Raw genomic sequence first — 21,583 nt, 5'->3', positions numbered from 1 at the left:
TTTAGGGGTTTTGTGTCTTCTCCTTTTAAGATTCACATAGATGAAAACGACCCATCTATGAAAGACAGGAGCCAAGGAAACATGTATCACTCTCATAGTACGAGGCCTCCACACACAGTATTGTCGGGAAACCTTCATATAGACGGCCGGTGGGGATGGAGTCAGTGATGGACTCTGGCCAAATCTGTTCCTAGAGCCGTAGTAGAAGATGAAGATGTCGTCCTCATCATGAAGTAGTTATTTCTCCTGTCACGTGTAATGAATATCTCCTGCAGTATTGCTAATGCCGATTCCAGTGTCGGGAAATGAGACGAGAATTAGCGTTATGGAAGATGAGTCTATGAGGAACGTATTCAGCTGCCGACTCCGAGGAAGAAACTGCTTGTTGTCTGTGGACTAAATACAGTCATATGTAAAAGTTTGGGCACCCCTATTAATGTTAACCTTTTTTCTTTATAACAATTTTGGTTTTTGCAACAGCTATTTCAGTTTTATATATCTAATAACTGATGGACACAGTTATATTTCTGGATTCAAATGAGGTTTCTTGTACTAACAGAAAATGTGCAATCTGCATTTAAACAAAATTTGACCGGTGCAAAAGTATGGGCACCCTTATCATTTTCTTGATTTGAACACTCCTAACTACTTTTTACTGACTTCCTGAAGCACTAAATTGGTTTTGTAACCTCATTGAGCTTTGATCTTCACAGCCAGGTGTATCAAATCATGAGAAAAGGTATTTAAGGTGGCCACTTGCAAGTAGTTCTCCTATTTGATTCTCCTATGAAGAGTGGCATCATGGGCTCCTCAAAACAACTCTCAAATTATCTGGAAACAAAGATTATTCAACATAGCTTTTCAGGGGAAGGATACAAAAAGTTGTCTCAGAGATTTAACCTGTCAGTTTCCACTGTGAGGAACATAGTAAGGAAATGGAAGAACACAGGTACAGTTCTTGTTAAGCCCAGAAGTGGCAGGCCAAGAAAAATATCAGAAAGGCAGAGAAGAAGAATGGTGAGAACAGTCAAGGACAATCCACAGACCACCTCCAAAGACCTGCAGCATCATCTTGCTGCAGATGGTGTCACTGGGCATCGGTCAACAATACAGCTCATGCATAACGCCTTTTTGTATGACCAAACAACTCAATCTTTGTTTCATCAGTCCACAGGACCTTCTTCCAAAATGTAACTGGCTTGTCCAAATGTGCTTTTGCATACCTCAGGCGACTCTGTTTGTGGCGTGCTTGCAGAAACGGCTTCTGTCGCATCACTCTCCCATACAGCTTCTCCTTGTGCAAAGTGCGCTGTATTGTTGACCGATGCACAGTGACACCATCTGCAGCAAGATGATGCTGCAGGTCTTTGGAGGTGGTCTGTGGATTGTCCTTGACTGTTCTCACCATTCTTCTTCTCTGCCTTTCTGATATTTTTCTTGGCCTGCCACTTCTGGGCTTAACAAGAACTGTACCTGTGTTCTTCCATTTCCTTACTATGTTCCTCACAGTGGAAACTGACAGGTTAAATCTCTGAGACAACTTTATGTATCCTTCCCCTGAAAAGCTATGTTGAATAATCTTTGTTTTCAGATCATTTGAGAGTTGTTTTGAGGAGCCCATGATGCCACTCTTCATAGGAGAATCAAATAGGAGAACTACTTGCAAGTGGCCACCTTAAATACCTTTTCTCATGATTTGATACACCTGGCTATGAAGATCAAAGCTCAATGAGGTTACAAAACCAATTTAGTGCTTCAGGAAGTCAGTAAAAAGTAGTTAGGAGTGTTCAAATCAAGAAAATGATAAGGGTGCCCATACTTTTGCACCGGTCAAATTTTGTTTAAATGCAGATTGCACATTTTCTGTTAGTACAATAAACCTCATTTGAATCCAGAAATATAACTGAGTCCATCAGTTATTAGATATATGAAACTGAAATACCTGTTGCAAAAAACAAAATTGTTATAAAGAAAAAAGGTTAACATTAATAGGGGTGCCTAAACTTTTACATATGACTGTATATAGGTTTTATTAGTAGATGTAAAGAAGGAAACTAAATACTGTAAAATAATAAATCTCATATGTTTCCCTTATTATCTCCAGTAATTGTATTATTACACAGGATTTTTATGATGTTACATCGGCTCATCTTCTTCTCATTCAGGTCTCTACAATATCGGTTCCTCTCAGTGAAGATCTTGTAAGAGCAGTTTTCTGAATTAATCAACAAGAATGGATTTGGACAGAGACAAGATGGCGGAGAGGATATTACACCTCACCCTAGAGATCCTCTTCCGGCTTACTGGAGAGGTGAGAGATCCTGATGACGTCACATTACATCATTCTTATCTATGGGAATAACAGATGGACAGAACTGGAGATGTGAGGACTCTGGAAATGTCTGTAGTGAGATTTATTAATGTGTCTCTCCATAACCAGGATTACACAGTGGTGAAGAAGACCCCTAGTGAGCGCTGTCAGGACCCTGTGTCTGAGGGATGCGGAAGACCCCTGAGCCCAATCACGGGTCCTCCACCTCACCCCCTGATACATGAGGACATCAATGACCAGAAGATCCTAGAACTCATCTACAAGATGATTGAGCTGCTGACTGGAGAGGTGACACTAAGGGGAATGTTGGGACATTACACAGTAACGCTATGGAGGGATCGGGGCATGACAGTATCATTGTATGTGTCAGGTTCCTATAAGGTGTCAGGATGTCGCTGTCTATTTCTCCATGGAGGAGTGGGAGTATTTAGAAGGACACAGAGATCTGTACACGAATGTCATGATGGAGGTTCCCCAGCCCCTCACATCACCAGGTAATAGACAGGACTAAATACACACGGCCTATAATTATCTGTATGTAAAGAATGAATTCAGTCCCTGTATGTGTTTCCTCCAGATCTATCCAGTAAGAGGACAACACCACAAAGATGTCCCCATCCTCCTCCACCACAGGACTATAAACAAGAAGATCCCAGTGTTTATGAGAATCATCAGGTAGATGGAGAGAAGGTGTCATGAGATCTCCCCTATGATGTGTAGACGGCTGTGAAGGTCTTGTGCTCAGTCTTGTTTTATCCACCAGTATTATATGTTTTATACTTGTATATATGTAAAAACTCAGGAGGGCACTACTGAAATAAGATATGCGGATCAACCAGCAGTCAGTATAAACACAAACTGAGAAAATGGAGAAAAAGCTACTGACCAAAATGCAGGGATCACTGCAAAATTACAAATTTTATTGGTAACAAAAAGACAACATCCATGTTGTTACGTGGATGTTGTATTTTTGTTACCAATAAAATTTGTAATTTTGCAGTGATCCCTGCATTTTGGTCAGATTTTTCTCCATTTTCTCATGTTTTATACTTGTATAATGAGAACGGTGGATATGGCAGGATTAGAGCTGATCATAGATGGGACTTCTCCATCTGTCTAAGACTTTTACAATATTTGTTTCAGGGTGAAGATCTGACCCATATTAACACTACAGAGACATATGTGAGGGGTGATGAGCGGTGTAAAGAGGAGATTACTACATATAACCGGTCAGGTGAGTAGTAACCACTAAATATAGAGAAGTCAGAGATTCTTCTCAGTCACTAGCTGTGGCTGCTTTATCGGTGGTGTAGTCCGGCCATATCACAATCGTGAGATCAGCATTTTGCGGCTAGACCACAACATTCTCCTCCACCCAAAACAGTTCAAATGACATTGAAAGCCCTTTTCTATAGAAGTTAAAACCTGGAGGATCCAATTACGACCTGGGATCAGAAGACGCTGATCATTACCTGCCCAAGTCTGTAAACTAAAAAGCCAAATGACGGCATACGTAGAATATCCTGACAAGCTAGAAAATCACTTGAAGAAAAATATTAAGATGGGTCTCTAAAAGCCAAATACATGAATGTTGAATGTGGTTTGGGCAGACTGCAAGGCTCAGAAGTGAGGGAAAGATTTCATTTTGCGAGAGCGGATATTGCTGAATTGGTTTGGTTTATGGAAGTCATGTTGCTTTTCAAGAGCCTTTGAGCCACTAATAATGTGTAAACCTCTGTATTTCCTCTGGCAGATGATGTACCTGAGTGGGGCTTGTTTTTTGTGAGATGGGTATAAGTTTTTATTGTTATTTTCACCTACGTTTGGGAGGCAGAATGAGCAAACAGTTGAACACCACGCTCTACTGGTTCATGCTATGAGGTTTTCTATCAGACTGTGAAATGTCATTGTCTTGGTGAATAATTAAACTTTTGTTTTATCATAACTTGCATTTTTAAAGATAGATTAAGTAGACATGTTAAAAAATATACATTTCAAGGATTTTATTCAAAAATAATAATTGGTTTTATTCTTGGCAGATGACTGTACCAAGAGATCAGGGGGACAGCTGACATCTTCAATTGTTAAATCGGATAGTCTTGAGATTACACAGGATACAATTGAAGTGAATGCCATTACTCCAGATATACCATCATCCCTACACAGCAAAGATCTACCATCGGATCCTTTGAAACAGGTCCTGTCTTCTGATTCATTACCGACCCCTGAGGAAAATGAAGATCACAAAATAAGCATTAAAAAACAAACTGATAAAGCTAAGAAGCCATTTTCACGCTCTGAATATGTAAATAGTTTTCCCCTCACAAAGTCTCTTAAATATCAAAAAATTCACACAGCGGAGAAAAGATTTTCTTGTTCAAAGTGTGGGAAAAGTTTTAACCAGAAATCACACCTTGTTACACATCAGAGGACACACACAGGGGAGAAGCCGTTTTCCAGTTCAGAATGTGGAAAATGCTTTAAACAGAAGTCAAGTCTTATCACACATCAGAGAAATCACAGAAGTGAGAAGCCATTTTCATGTTCAGAATGTGGGAAATGTTTTAACCAGAAATCAAATCTTCTCACACATCAGAAAACTCACACAGGGGAGAAGCCATTTTCATGTTCAGAATGTGGGAAATGTTTTAACAGGAAAGCACATCTTGATAGGCACCATAAAACTCACACAGGGGAGAAGCCTTTTTCATGTTCAGAATGTGGAAAACGTTTTAACCAGATATCAAATCTTATCACACATCAGAAAAGTCACACAGGGGAGAAGCTATTTTCCTGTTCAGTATGTGGAAAATGTTTTAAACAGAAATCAAGTCTTATCACACATCAGAGAAATCACACAAGTGAGAAGCCATTTTCATGTTCAGAATGTGGAAAATGTTTTAACCAGAAATCAAATCTTATCACACATCATAGAACTCACACTGAGGAGAAGCCTTTTTCATGTTCCGAATGTGGGAAATGTTTTAACCATAAATCAAATCTTATCACACATCAGAGAACTCACACAGGGGAAAAGCCATTTTCCTGTTCAGAATGTGGGAAATGTTTTAACATTAAAGCATGTCTTGATAACCACCATAGAACCCACACAGGGGAGAAGCCTTTTTCCTGTTCAGAATGTGGGAAATGTTTTAACCAGAAATCACATCTTGTGACACACCAGAGAAATCACACAAGTGAGAAGCCATTTTCATGTTCCGAATGTGGAAAATGTTTTAACCATAAATCAAATCTTATCACACATCAGAGAACTCACACAGGGGAAAAGCCATTTTCCTGTTCAGAATGTGAGAAGTGTTTTAACAGTAAAGCAGGTCTTGATAGCCACCATAGAACCCACACAGGGGAGTAGCCTTTTTCATGTTCAGAATGTGGGAAATGTTTTAACCAGAATACACATCTTGATAGCCACCATAGAACTCACACAGGGGAGAAGCTTTTTACTCTGTCGCCTCATTGGGGGACACAGAACCATGGGTGTTATGCTGCTGTCCACTAGGAGGCGACACTATGCATAATCTGAAAAAGATTAACTATGGCTCCTCCTCTGCAGTATACACCCCTGGACGGCGTCCGCCTTCTCCAGTTTTTGCTTAGTGTCGCATAGGAGGCACACCTAAAGAATTTTTTTCTCTTTTTCACTCCGTTTTTTTTCCGGATGACAGATGAAGAAAAGTGGGTCTCCTGTGAGACTCCCGGCGTGGCTCCTTCCTCGGCCCCCAGTTATGGGGTGCCCGGTTGAAGTTGAGATGACTGTTCCCCATGTCGCTCCTTCCCCAGTCCTGGTTCGAAGTCGAGACCCCCCCTCCTTCCCCAATTCCTTTTGGTCTTGGGTTGAGGTCGAGGCGAGGAAGAAGCCCCCCTCTGGGGGAATTAGGTTGAGACGCCTCAGGTATGGTCTGTACCACGGCAATCTGCAGCTCACAGTATCCAGGGACCCCAGCCCAGCTGCGGGATCCTGTCGGGGCCGGGGGAGAGTGCGGGCAGGCATGGCACATACAGACACATGGCTCCCTGCGCCCCTGTCTCTGCGGCAGCACCAGCTCCATGGCGTCTCAGGGGGACCCCTCACAGGGCCCCGCTTCCAATGGTGGCCCCACCGCTATCCTGCCTTTCAATCCGGGGGGGTCCGGTTCAGATCTGACCCCCTCCCGGACTTCCGCGCCGGCCTGGAGCCCTTTCTGGGCATCGGTAACTAATTTAGGCCGCGGCTTCGGCCTAGCTGAGGTCGCCGCCTCCTCTCCGCCCCCCGGTCCGCCCCCCTGGTGACAAATATGACACTCTACAGTGTCATAGAAGGGGCGGATTGAGACGGTGCGTTTTTACACATCTCTGCGTGCTCTTTCTCAGCTCTCCGCCCCCTTCTCCCTCCTCATCCTCTCGGCAGCCATTTCCTCTGCAGGCATCAGCAGCACCACGCCAGCCAGTCTCCGGGGGGCACAGGACTGTGGATCTTCGGCACTGGATCTAGGGGAACGCTGGTGGGGTAAGATCACAGCTCGGGTTTTTTACTCGGCTGTGAATCCGGATTCCCTATAAGGCTCTCTTATAGGTTTTTTTTCCCTGCATAGCCACCCCTGTAGGTCCCTCTCATAGCCAGCCCTTCCACACTCCGTGCACTATGCCGGGCTCAAGGTCCAAGAGAACCAGGCAGGACTGCTTTTATGCATTCTGCATAGCCTGCAAAACCACTCTCCCCAGTGGCAGCACGTACCCGCACTGTCGGGACTGTATCCAGAATACTGGGTCAGAACCCCAAGAGGCTCCTACCAATGCTTCAGCGGCTGCTACCACACCGGAATGGGCTACCCAGATGTCGCAGTCTATGACGCACTCCATAGATAACCTAACCTCCACATAGCTCCAGGCTCTGCAGGGTCATGTCTCGGCTATGAGCGTTACCCAGCAAAGGGACAGCTTCACTCAGGGACAGGCCGTTTCTGGCTCTCCCAGACGTAAGCACGCCCACACGTCGCGTTCCTCTGCGTCATCCCATAGCACACGGTCATCCCCCTCTAGGGAGAGACATCGTAGTTCCAGGTCACCTAGACCGTCCCCTACCAGAGACAGACAACGCAGATCTCCATAGCGATCCCTGACGACAGAAGGCCTTCGCCCCAGCTCGCCCACCAAGGAACGCCTCGGCGATACGCAGGATTCGGAAGGCATCTGTGACTCCAACAACGAAACGGAGCGGTCTCAGGTCCCTTGTCCCCCTAGCAATACAGCGCTAGTTGAGGACATAATCTCTTCCATCCATCGGGTGCTGGACATTTCCGATCCAACCCCGGAAGCCCCAGAACACAAGATTTGCTTTGAAGGTGTTCTGAAACCACCTAAGGTCTTCTCTAACCACCCGGAATTTCAGGCGATCCTTACTAAGCAGTTTTCGCAGCCTGAGAAGAAATTCACCAATCGCAAATATTTGGAGGCTAGGTACCCCTTCCCACAAAAGGACACCAAGGAGTGGACAGGTCCACCCGAAGTGGACCTCCCAGTCTCTAGACTAGCAGCACAGACCCTCCTATCACTGCCAGATAGCTCAACCCTCAGGGACGCTGCAGACCGGCAAGTAGAACGCATGGCTCGTTCAATTTTCGAAGCTGCAGGGGCCTCCCTGGCTCCCGCGTTCGCTTCAATATGGGCGGCTAAGGCCATTCTGGCTTGGGCCAAAAAATTGCAAACTGGCCACCAAGCTTCAAACCCTGAGCTGTCGGACCAAGCGGTTCAAATAGCAGTGGTAGCAGATTACATGCTTCATGCAGCCCTGGATTCGGCAAGAGGTGTAGCGGGGATAGCATCAAACGCCATCACGATTCGGCGTATCCTCTGGCTGCGGGAATGGAAAGCGGATGCGGCCTCAAAGAAGTCCCTCACGCATCTCCCGTATCTCAGTGGACGGCTTTTTGGTGAAAAGTTGGACACAATGATATCCAAAGCCATTGGGGGTAAGAGTACCTCTCTCCCTCAACTAAAACCTAAACGCACGTTCAAACGGCGTAACCAAACACGATTCCGATCCTTTCGGAATTCTTCAGGCTGGTCCGCCTCGCGTCCAGCACTGAATCGTAACCGCTCTCCACGCAGGGTCAACCCACGGGCAGCGAAGAGGCCAGACAGTAACTGGCAGTCGAAAACAGGCCAGGTGAAGCCCAAAGGAGGAAAACCTCAGAATTTCTCCTCATCATGACTCACGAACTCCGGAAGACACCCCACCCGTAGGCGGACGACTTCTACTCTTTTAGCAAGTCTGGCTGCATATTACAGAAGACAGGTGGGTCAGGGAAATAGTGTCATCCGGATACAAGATAGAGTTCACTTCCAGTCCACCGAACCGGTTCTTCCTCTCTGTTCCACCAAAACCGCCAGAAAAGGCTTGTGCTTTCCACCAAGCGGTTTCCTCTCTCCCTCAAGCAGGAGTCGTAGTACCGGTTCCCGTGGCCGAACATTTCCGAGGGTTCTACTCCAATCTATTCGTAGTCCCCAAGAAAGGAGGCAGCGTCTGGCCCATACTAGACCTAAAACAACTCAACAAGTATGTACGAGTTCGTCACTTTCGCATGGAGTCTCTTCGGTCCATCATTGCGTCCATGGAGCAAGGACAATATCTCGCCTCCATACACATACAGGACGCATACCTGCAAATACCGATTGCTCCCGCCCATCAGAGATTTCTCAGGTTCGCAGTCGACCAGGACCACTACCAGTTCGTGGCTCTCCCGTTCGGACTCGCCACGGCTCCCAGAACATTTACCAAGGTCATGGCTGCCACCATGGACGTTCTACACTCCAGAGGCATAGTAGTCGTTCCATACCTGGATGACTTTCTCATCAAGGCTTCCACCTTCAAGGACTGCGAGGTCAGCGTCTCAATCACAATCGACACTCTAAGTCGCCTGGGCTGGTTAGTCAACTTGCAAAAGTCATCGACTACCCCGAGTCAGTCTCTGACCTTCCTGGGGATGCTATTCGACACCTCCAGGGGTCTGGTGCTCCTTCCCAGAGACAAGGCACTGGCTCTCCGTCTAGGAGTTCGCATACTCCTCTGCAATCCCCCCCGATCTCTCCGGTTTGCCATGAGAGTCCTCGGCAGGATGGCAGCAGCAATGGAGGCGGTACCATTTGCCCAGTTTCACCTCTGGCCTCTTCAACTAGCCATCCTCAAGTCCTGGGACAGGAATCCTTTCTTCCTCGACAGGGAGTTCCGGCTAACATCGGCAACCAGGAGGTCCCTGCACTGGTGGCTCAAGCCAACCTCACTGGCAATGGGAAAATCCTTTCTCTCAGGTCAATGGAAGGTCCTGACCACCGACGCGGGCCTGACAGGTTGGGGTGCGGTGCACTTACATCACAAGGCACAGGGCAAGTGGTCACCAGTGGAAGCGAACATGCCCATCAACATCTTGGAAATTCGGGCCATCTTCCTGGCATTGAGAGCCTTTCGTCACTTACTGGCAGCCTCTAATATTAGAGTACAGTCGGACAATGCCACTGCAGTGGCATATGTAAACCACCAAGGCAGGACCCGCAGTACCCAGGCGATGAGAGAAGTGGCACATATCCTCCATTGGGTGGAAGACACGGGGTCAGTACTCTCTGCGGTCCACATTCCGGGTGTGGACAACTGGGAAGCCGACTTCCTAAGCAGACAAGGAATGGACTCGGGAGAGTGGTCTCTCCATCCCGAAATCTTTCGACAGATCTGCCATCGCTGGGGGACCCCGGACTTGGACCTAATGGCATCCCATCTCAATGCCAAGGTCTCCAACTTCATGGCCAGGACTCGCGATCCGTGGTTGCTCGCAGCAGATGCACTGGTTCAGGACTAGACCCAGTTCCAGCTTCTGTACATCTTTCCACCTCTCCCCCTGATATCCAGAGTCGTGAGGAAAATCAAACACGAGGGAGTTCCAATCATCCTGATCGCGCCAGACTGGCCCAGACGTACATGGTACGCCGACGTCGTACAACATACAGCAGACGTCCCGTGGTGTCTCCCCGACCGTCCCGATCTTCTGTCACAAGGCCCGTTCTACCACCAGAACTCAGGGGCTCTCAATTTGACAGCGTGGCCCTTGAGACCTGGGTTCTAACCCAGGCAGGACTCTCAACGGACGTCATTAGAACTATGATCAGGGCACGGAAGCCAGCCTCCGCCAAGATTTATTACCATACCTGGAGAGCTTTCTTCACCTGGTGCAAATCTCGCGGCCAGATTCCACTCCCTTATTCCCTCCCAAAAGTCCTTGGCTTTCTCCAATCGGGCCTGGACGCCAGGCTAACCCTGGGCTCGCTTAAGAGCCAGGTGTCAGCGCTCTGTGCTTTTTCAGAGGCGCATCACTAACAAACCGCAAGTTAGGACCTTTCTCTAAGGGGTTTCCCGATTGGTTCCCCCTACAGACGTCCACTAGAAACGTGGGACCTCAACCTGGTCCTGACAGCATTGCAGGCACCACCTTTTGAACCCCTTAAGGAAGTCCCACTCCGCATTCTATCACAGAAGGTGGTTTTTCTGGTGGCAGTCACCTCGCTTCGCAGGGTGTCTGAATTGTCAGCACTCTCCTGCAGACAGCCCTTCCTAGCCTTTCACCAGGACAAGGTGGTACTCCGTACAGTCCCATCCTTCCTTCCGAAGGTTGTGTCAAACTTCCACCTCAATGAGGAAATTTCACTGCCATCCCTTTGCCCTGTTCCGGTTCATAGAGTGGAGAAAGCTCTGCATACGCTTGACCTCGTCAGGGCATTGCGTATATACGTGTCTAGGACTGCGCCCTTCCGGAAGTCTGATTCCCTTTTCCTTCTTCCGGAAGGCGTTCGCAAGGGTTTGCAGGCTTCCAAAGCTACACTTGCCAGGTGGATCAAGTCCACCATACAAGAGGCTTACCGCCTCAACAATTCTCCTCTTGCGGCTGGTATCACGGCACACTCTACGCGGGCAGTAGGGGCCTCCTGGGCCATTCGGCACCAGGCTTCGGCACAACAGGTGTGTAAGACGGACACTTGGACAAGCTTACACACGTTTACAAAACACTACAGAGTTCATACCCAATCCTCAGCGGATGTGAGCCTGGGTAGACAGGTTCTGCAGGTGGCAGTGCCCCAAGTTTAGGGACCTGTCTGCACAATATTCGTCCATTGCTTCCCACCCTGGGACTGCTTTAGGACGTCCCATGGTTCTGTGTCCCCCAATGTGGCGACAGAGTAAAGGAGATTTTTGTGTACTCACCGTAAAATCTCTTTCTCTTAGCCTCTAATTGGGGGACACAGGTCCCACCCTGTTGCCCTTACGGGACGTTGTTACGGTTGAGTTTTCATATTGTTCTTTGAGCTCGTACATGGTAGCCTTATTACAGGCATAGTTATGTTATTTCTGTTAACTTCCTCCTAATGCTTTTGCACAAAACTGGAGAAGGCTGACGCCGTCCAGGGGTGTATACTGCAGAGGAGGAGCCATAGTTAATCTTTTTCAGATTATGCATAGTGTCGCCTCCTAGAGGACAGCAGCATAACACCCATGGTTCTGTGTCCCCCCCCCCCCCCCAATTAGAGGCGAGATTTTACGGTGAGTACACAAAAATCTCCTTTTCATCTTCAGACTGTTGTTTTAACCGAAAATTGTACCTTTCTCATTTCTCATGTTTTGTCTCTTTAAAAAAAAAAAAAAACACTTATACTCTCCTTCCATGGTGTTGCGATTCTTGTTCCCGCATTTCTTTTCAAATCTTCCCACTCCGGTGCCATTACTGCCTCAGCTTGGAAAAAGAAGCACTCTTAACCCTCATAATGCAAGACAGCTCAAGCCTGTAAGTCCTGCAATTTCTACTTTCTTAATGTCGGTCTCACAAGAAAACAGCTCCACAAATTTACTTGTGCTCTCACTGAAGCCCACATACCGAGCAATGTTTGCTTCACAGGGGAATTTACCTCCCCTCCTCCCAAGCCACAGGGGATTCTGATATGGGGAACGCCATAATTGATTTGTATATCATATTGCATCTATCCCTAATAAACAAGATATGGAGCAATATATACAAAGGCTGGAGACCACTTACAAAACTGAAATATGTTCCCTCACTTCTAGTCTGTCACAGTTTACTGACCAGCTACAGAGATTAGAGGATTAAAGCGCTACACCAAAAAATGGAGTTCCAGGCAGAGAATAATAAAAAAAGTATCACTTTTTTTATATCAAATTTTCCCGTCTCCCATGAGAGAGGGGATCCGCCCAGTCAGGAAAGGAACTCTACTGAAGATAAAAGGGGCGGTACCTCTCCCTCGCTTCAGTTGGGTGTCCTGTCCTGACAGGGACCCGTGTACAGAAGATCACGTACCTACCCCTCTCTCGTGCCAGCGTGGAAGAACAGGCAGGGTCCTGGGCGCTGTGCGTCGGGAGAGGGAAGCGCCGTCCGCGGGTCCCCGGGGGCTCAGCGTCCGAGCGGGCGCAGTAGCAGCACGGCCTGGGGTCCTGGGGCTCTGCCGTGGCTGCCGCACCGCCCTCTCCCCCTCTGCTGCGTCCTGGAGCACGGAGAAAGCAGCATCAGGAGCGGCCACTTCCAGGTTGCGCCCCTCTGACGTCACACGCAGGGCACGCTGGGAAGGGGCGTGCCCGCGTAACGTTGGGAGGCGGCGCCAGGATCCAAGATGGCGGCACCCATAGGGAAAAACGCCGGCCGGCAAGATAAGATCCCGGCGGCATGGCGGGGGGGAGGGGCTGTGGGGGTAACCGGAGGAGGCGGAGAGTGCTGTGGATCTCCCTTACATAAGGGGGATGACCACAGAAGATGCACTTATGCCCATGGCTTCATGATGGAAGTGGGGCAAGATGAGCAGCAGCAGCGTCAGCAGCAGCGTCAGCAGCAGCAAGAGCTCTCGCCAGATGCCAGGCCGGGCTGCCAGCATACCAGGAGCAGCCGCTCGAGTGATGGGAGCGGCAGTCGTAAACGCGACCGGCATGAATCTGAGACGTCCAGAAGAAACGTCATGAGTGCATCTGAGGAGCCTCCGAGATCGGTACCCCTGATTGACAGCGGTGGTGAGTGATCTACGTGAATGTCACCCTTATGGTAACGGGGTTCCATTTTTCTCTGTTTGATCACTAGGGGTCAAGGAAGGCCAGCAGCAAAACCAAAAATAGAGAATGCACCCTATGCAAACACCCGCTGGCAGATCAGTGGCAGAAAGACCTCTGCGCTGACTGTATAAATAAAACTATACAGGAGGAAACCCCTGGTTTGGTAACCAGCCTTAAGGCGTTAATACAGCATGAGGTGAAAGGTTCCCTAAAGGCAGCCCTTAAAAAGAAGGATAAAAGAGGTCATAGAAGGGATTCTGATTCAGAGGCCTCGCCAGGGCAGAAGGGGCGGGAAAGATCCTTGTCCCACTCCACCTCCTCTTCCTCTACTCAGTCCTCAGAATCCTCCTCGGACAGCGATATAGGCGGCCGTCCATGTTTCCCAACAGAGGATGTGGAAAAGCTCGTCAAAGCTATTAGGGCTACAATGGGCCTTAAGGAGGAAAAGACTCCTAAATCATTGGAGGATATGATGTTCGGAGGATTGGAGGAAAGGAAAAAAACATACCTTCCCTGTAAATGATAAAATAAAGGCCCTAATTGACACTGAATGGAAAAAAACCTGAGAGGTGAGGGGGCTTGCCTTCTACGTCAAAAAGAAGGTACCCTTTTGAACAAAAGGATTCAGAGACCTGGGAAAGTCCCAAAAATTGATGGGGCCGTAGCCAAATCCTCAAAAAAGGTATCACTACCATTAGAGGACTCGGGCATGTTGAAAGACCCGCTTGATAAAAAAAGCAGATGGTTTCTTAAAACATATCTGGGAAGCTTCGGCAGGTGGATTAAAGCCAGCGATAGCTGGTACCTGTACCGCTCGTGCCCTCGTGGTCTGGCTACAACAAATAGAAGACCAGATCAGGGATAGAGTTCGTAGGGACGAAATTCTGTCTAATCTGACACTGGTACACGGAGCAGCGGCTTTCCTAGCGGATTCCTCTGCAGATTCCGCAAGATTGACTGCTAGAGCAGCAAGCCTGTCAAATGCAGCAAGACGAACCCTGTGGCTTAAAGGGTGTCCCGGAGATTTACCATCAAAACATAGGTTATGTTCCATTCCATGCGATGGCCAATTCCACTTCTGAAAAAAACTAGAAGAGATTTTGGAACATGCGGGGGATAGGAAGAAAAGCTTTCCCCGATTTCCGGGAGAACCTAAAAAGCAGCCCTTTTGGAGGAGGAGATTTAACAGGGGTCGTCCCCCGGGAGATAGGAAAAAAAAACTGGGACTTTAAAGAAAGAAGAGGATCAGGCAATATGTTTAAAGGGTCCTCCACTTCCTCCAAAAAATCTCCCCAATGACATCGGGCCGGAGGTAGGGGGAAGGCTTTCTCTCTTCCTTTCCGCCTGGGCAAATATCTCCCCCAGTACATGGGTCCTAAACATAATAAAGGACGGTTTAAAAATAAAACTCATCCGTCCGCCCAGGCATACCTTCACAATGACACCCAGAAGGAAAGCCCAAGAGTAACAGCTGACCCTGGAGACGGAAGTCTTTGGACTAGTGAAAAAACAAGTCCTACAGGAAGTCCCAGTGCAAGAAGAAGGAAGGGGGTTCTACTCCCCCCCCCCCCCCCCCCCTCTACTTAATACAAAAACCAGATGGCTCTTGGAGAACCATTGTCAACCTGAGGAGACTCAATCAGTGGGTAGACAATTGCTCCTTCAAAATGGAGTCAATCAACACTGCCACAAAGATCCTGTTCCAGCATTGCCTCATGGCAGTGATAGACTTAAAAGATGCCTACTATCACATCCCACTTCATCGGGAGTATCAAAAATATTTGAGAGTAGTGCTCTATGTCCAGGGGCAGGTGAAACACTGCCAATATGCAGCCCTTCCGTTTGGCCTGTCTACAGCCCCCAGAGTATTCACCAAAGTGATGGCCGAAGTAATGTCTTTTCTTCGTTCCAGGGACATAGTGATCGTCCCATACCTAGATGACTTTCTTGTAATAGGGAGGTCGGAGTCCCACTGCGCACATCAAGTGAAGGAAGTGATAGCAATTCTAGTAGGACTAGGATGCATAGTAAACATCCCCAAGTCAAGGATAACCCCAGTAAAAGAGCAATCATTCCTAGGGTTGATATTGGACTCCGAGCAACAACGCTGCCTCCTACCAGAGAGCAAAGTGACCAAGATAAGAGGCCTAGCTCGCACAGCAATACAAAGACCAAATATGACACTGAGGAACGCAATGTCCCTTTTAGGCTCATTGACATTATGCATACCCGCAGTAGCATGGGCGCAGTACCACTTAAGGCAACTACAGTGGGAAGTTCTGTCAGCACAGAAACAATTAAAAGGGCATTTAGAAGTCAAACTACGCGTATGTCTCTCAGTGGCTGTAAGAGATTACCTGCTCTGGTGGACTGTAGAAAAGAATCTAACAGCTGGTGTCCCGTGGCAAAAACCAGTCGAGGACATCATAGAATTATAGAATTGTAGACTTGGAAGGGACCTCCTGGGCCATCTGGTCCAACCCCCTGCTCAAAGCAGGATTCGCTAAATCATCCCAGTCAGATGTCTGTCCAGCCTCTGTTTGAAGACATCATTACAACAGACGCGAGTGCCACAGGATGGGGAGCACACCTGAGATCCCACTCAATACAGGGGACCTGGTCCTCGCTAGAAAAGGATCACGATTCAAATGTAAAAGAACTATTGGCAGTAGAAAAAGCCGTGAAACATTTCCTTCCTTTACTTCGGGGCCGCCACACCCGAGTCATGACGGACAATCAGGCAGTAGTAGCCTACGTCAATCACCAGGGGGGAACGAGATCTCGGGGCTCATGCAAATATTGGATCTACTCTTCCAGCTAGCAGAACAACATCTCTTATCCATCACAGCACTGCACATAAAGGGGATAGAAAATATACAGGCAGACTTCCTGAGTCGCAGGTACCTAAGACAAGGGGAATGGTCCCTAAACCCCCAAGTCTTCCAACAAATAGTTCAGGCCTGGGGCAAACCAAAAATAGACCTGTTCGCTACCACACACAACCGGAAGGTCAGGAAGTTCTGCTCACTAAATCCAAGGGAAAACCCCTTCGCAGTAGATGCCCTACAAATACCCTGGAAGTTCATCCTGGCCTATGCATTTCCCCCGATAACAATGATCCCAGTAGTGGTCAGGAAAATCAGGGAGGATCAAGCGAGAATAATTCTTATAGCACCGTTTTTGGCCGAGGAGACCTTGGTTCTCCCTTCTGAGACTCATGTCGGTGACAGATCCATGGATATTACCGGAGATTCCAGACCTGCTTTCCCAGGGACCAGTGGTCCACTCTCAGGTGAAGGGCTGCCATCTAGCAGCCTGGAATTTGAGAGGGCGCTACTGAGTCGCCAGGGATTCTCTCCAGGGTTAGTCTCCACCCTGTTGAAAAGAAGGAAACCTATAACATCCCAAATCTACGGTAGAACGTGGAAAAAGTTCCTAGACTTCCTGGGGGAACCCTTGGGGGATGTAGCGCCAGTGGGACCTATCCTAGAATTCTTAGTCGGGGCTGCAACTGGGGTTAGCCACTAACACACTCAAAGTCCAAGTCTCAGCTTTGGGGGCCCTATACAACTGCAACTTAGCAGCCAATAGGTGGGTGTCCCGATTTCATAAAGTCCTGTGGCAGGTCAAGGCTGGTCATTATCCCAAAGATACCACCCTGGGACCTCAACCTAGTCTTAGAGGCCTCAACCAAAGATCCCTTTGAACCACTACTAGAGCTGTCACCAAAGCTACTTACACTTAAAACTGTCTTACTGGTAGCCTTAACATCAGCCCGAAGAGTGAACGACCTACAAGCTCTATCTATATGTCCTCCATATACACAAATCTTGGATGACCGAGTGGTTCTAAGACCAGACCCGGCCTATCTCCCCAAGGTAGTCCAAAAGTTTCATAGGACTCAGGAGATCTCCTTGCCATCTTTCTGTAACAATCCTAGAAACCCTGGGGAGCAAAAGTTCCATACATTAGATGTAAGAAGAGCCATAGTACAATGTATGTCAGTAACTAGTCAGTGGAGGAAAGATCAGTCCCTTTTTGTAGCCTTTCAGGGTAGTAGAAAAGGGCACTGGGTAGCTAAGAGTACCATTGCCAGATGGATCAGGGAGGCCATTATGTTATCCTACTCCGCAAGTGGCGCTCCGGTTCCAGAAGGCATCAAGGCTCACTCCACCAGAGCCGTGGCTACCTCCTGGGCAGAGAAGGCTGAGGTATCGATTGAACAAATTTGTAAAGCCGCTACTTGGTCCTCACCTTCCACCTTTTTTATGCACTACCGACTTGATCTGTCTTCCTCTACTGACCTAACCTTTGGTAGAAGGGTGCTGCAAGCGGTGGTCCCTCCCTAAGGTGTCTTATTCTACAAAAGTCTCGTGTGCCGTCATGGGAGATGGGAAAACAGCAAGGTTACTTACCGGTAGCCGGTTTTTCTGGAGCCCATGACGGCACCTGTATATTGCCCCCCTCTTTCACTCCTTTGGTGTGCACTATAGTTTGGGTGCTTTTTTTAGTTAGATATAATGTGGTGATAGTTTTACCATGTGTACTAACCCAGGGGGACCTCTCATGCTCTGTAAACCAACTGAAGCGAGGGAGAGGTACCGCCCCTTTTATCTTCAGTAGGGCTCCTGTCCTGACTGGGCGGATCCCCTCTCTCATGTGTGCCGTCATGGGCTCCGAAAAAACCGGCTACCGGTAAGTAACCTTGGTGTTTTGTACATATGTAACAACCAAGTAAAAAAAAAAACTAACAAATCTTCCTTTAATTACATAGATCCAGGGCATGTAAAAAAATGTGTTGCACATAAGCCACCTTAAGGGGTGGCATGAGGCTCCTGGGCACAACAGTATTACTTATGGGTAAGCACTAATAAGCATGCTTTATGGTAATATATGGTTGTCCTCTGAATAAACGCTGGGCTGTATACAGATTGAGGGTTAATTCCCATTATATGAAACTTAATGCCTGCGGTTTTTTGAGGACATATACCGTATTTTTCGGACTATAAGACGCACCAGACCATAAGACGCACCCCAAATTTTCAGAAGGAAAATAGGGCGAAAAAAATTAATGCGTCAAATAGAGGTCTGGCTTACAGTCCTAATTCAGCTTACCAGGGGAAATCGGTAGCGCTGGTGGAGCGTGGTCACAGAGGGTGTTCGGTGGTCCGGCGATGATATGACTCCCATCCCAGACTGATATGACAGGATCTGCGGTGGTCATGGTGCGGTGGCCGCCGCCGACATTTTCTGAAAGCCCGGAGCTCCCGCACATCCCTTGCTGTGAAGCGGTGGGCTTTCCGGAAAATCCCATCCCAGGCTGGTGCAGCAGGTTCATCGGTGCTCAGTGGTGCGGGGCTCCGCTGACATTTTGTGAAAGCCCGGAGCCCCACACATCCCCACTGCCACAATGTGGTGGCCTCCGGGAAAATGGCCGCCGGGTTGACGCATGCGCAGATTGAGATCTCGGCACCGAGATCTCGTTGCCGAAATCCTAATCTGCGCACGCGCCGCTTCTGGCAGCCAATTTCGCGGAAGTCACCCATCACAGCAATGAAAGTGCAGAGGCTCCAGGCTTTCAGAAAATGTCGACGGTGTCCCCACACCACTGCACACCACCGAATCCTGCCGCACCAGCTTGGGATGGGAGTGTGATTATCACCCCGCAGCGTCGGACCGCCACAGAATCGCCCGACTCCTGCTGCCGCCACACTACTTGTGAGTATATTCTGACTATAAGACGCACCCCCATTTTCCCAAAAAAAATTTCGGGAAAAAAGTGCGTCTTATAATCCAAAAAATACAGTAATTTTCTCATATGTTATTAGTTTGTGGGATTTTCATGTCAAGATTGTAATACAATTTTATGGCTTATGTGCAATACATTTTTTTTACATGCCCTGGACCTATGTAATTAAAGGAAGATTTGTTAGGGTTTTTTACTTGTTTGTTACATATGTACAAAATTTGATATAATAAAAGTGATACTTTTTTATTCTCTGTATGGAACTCCATTTTTTGGTGTAGCGATTTGTTATCTGGAGTATACAATCTTAGTCCATTTTTTTATGTATTTTGGGGTTGAGATTTTTTTGTTTATATATCAATGGATTTTACATTGATATACCCTATTTTCCTCTTGTTGGGAATTGTATTAGAGATTAGAGGATGATGTTGTTCAAGTTTTGGACCATCAAAATGCTTAGAAACAAACACTTGATCTTCACAGCTAGCAAATAAACAGTCTGTTCATAATGGTTGATGACCTAGAAAATTACAATAATATCTGGATAAGGGGTATACCTGAAAGCATCAATACACAAGTGATTATGCAAACACTGTGGACATTATTCAATAATATCCTTGGTGATCTTATTGATAAGGAGCTGGAGATTGATAGGACGCACCGTACACTAGACAATCATGGCTCAGATTCTGAGAGTCCAATAGACATTATCTGTCACACATTTTTTCAATGTAAATGAGCCCGTTATGAGGAAAACAAGAGGGTTGGGTCTTTTTGATTTCAATGTAAAATGCATACAATTGCTCACAGATCCTTTCTGAATGACACTTTCTAAAAGAAGGGTTTTCTGCCTCTTCCTAATGACTGCGAATTCCAAGCGTTTTTATTATCAGCTTCTTAGATAAATGTATAATTCGTACTCGCACCACCAGGCGTCCGCAGATAGTTTTAACTCGACCACCACTACAACTGTAGAAAGACCAGGAGAAACAATGCTGTTTTCTTCCAAAATCTTGTACTAGTTTACAATGAACAGTAGGTAAAAAGGAGTAATCTGTACAGGGCAGTACACATGCATCTAAAGTAATAGCTGCTGTAGAGAAAAACTGAAGAAGGAAGCAGCAAGCTAATACAGAGCTCAACTACAGCAGGGACAATCTTCACAAAGTCTAGTTCTACCTAGAAACAACAGGGAATTTTGCTGATTGGAGTAAAAGCCTCAACACAGCGAATATTACATTCGTGGGACACAACACTCCCCGTCTGAAATCGTCAGATTTCATAAGTCTTTATACAACGTAAGGAGTCGACTCTGTCCCTCGACATCATGAAACCTGCAATGAGCAGAGAGAAGGAAAAACAATGCAACAATAATAGAGTAATCAAGTCCATACTTGCAGTAAAACGTAGTCCTTGAATGAAAAAATGGAAAAATGAATCCAATACAAAACCCATCTTTGGATTGGGGAAGCCACAACATGCCAACTCTTCCACCAACCCAACAGTAGACGTTCAGTCCACAAGGGGAAGTTCAAAGTTCAGTTGGACGCTGATATTCCTGTATCCTAGCACGGCAGTAGTATGCGAAGATATGCTCCCTGCTGAGTTGGGTCTTTTTGATTTCAATGTAAAATGCATACAATTGCTCACAGATCATTTCTGAATGACACTTTCTCAAAGAAGGGTTGTCTGCCTCTTCCTAATGACTGCAAATTCCAAGCGTTCTAATTATCAGCTTCTTAGAAAATTGCATAACTTGTACTAACACCACCAGGCATCCGCTACTGCAACTGTAGAAAGACCAGGAGAAACGATGCTCTTTTCTTCCAAAATCATGTATTAGTTTACAATGAACAGTAGGTTAAAAGAAGTAATCTGTACAGGGCAGTACACATGCATCTAGAGTAATGGCTGCTGTAGAGTAAAACTGAGAAGGGAGAAGCAACCTAATACAGAGCTCAACTACAGGAGGAACATAGGGACAACCGTCACACAGTCTAATTCTACCTAGCAACAACAGGGAATTTTGCTGATTGGAGGAAAAAACTCCACACAGAGAATATACATTACAGGTTGTTCCCATTCGTGGGACACAACAAAGGATATTGAAACCATTAAATACCCTCTGTGAAAATGGCTTGATGTATTCCTCGGGCTACACATTCCAGCTGTATATTTTCAAAGATCCAAGCCACATGAGAACATTCTGTGATGCCCTGGACATTCCCAGAATCCATATATCTTACTGGCCACCTGCTCCTTGTGTTGGATATCTCCATAATCTATACGTCTTACACGCTGAGAGGTAGACGTTACTATCTACCATCTGCACTCCCTCCTGGCTCTTCATCTTTCTCTCCTTTTTCCCTTTCCCTCTCCCTTTTTTCCATATGATATGGCACAACTGAAAACG

At 47.0% G+C, this 21,583-nt stretch overlaps 1 pseudogene; it reads left to right on the top strand.

Annotated features, from left to right (window-relative positions):
* The first annotated feature begins 2,067 nt into the window (after positions 1–2,067).
* LOC141094182 (uncharacterized) overlaps positions 2,068–21,583 on the top strand; it is a 64,096-nt pseudogene continuing 44,580 nt past the window's right edge.

Source organism: Dendrobates tinctorius, unplaced genomic scaffold, assembly GCF_039654945.1.
Source record: "Dendrobates tinctorius isolate UK_male_01 unplaced genomic scaffold, ASM3965494v1 ptg000063l, whole genome shotgun sequence".
Taxonomy (NCBI): domain Eukaryota; kingdom Metazoa; phylum Chordata; class Amphibia; order Anura; family Dendrobatidae; genus Dendrobates; species Dendrobates tinctorius.
Note: the sequence above shows the minus strand (reverse complement) of the source record. Positions and strands in the feature narration are given on the sequence as shown.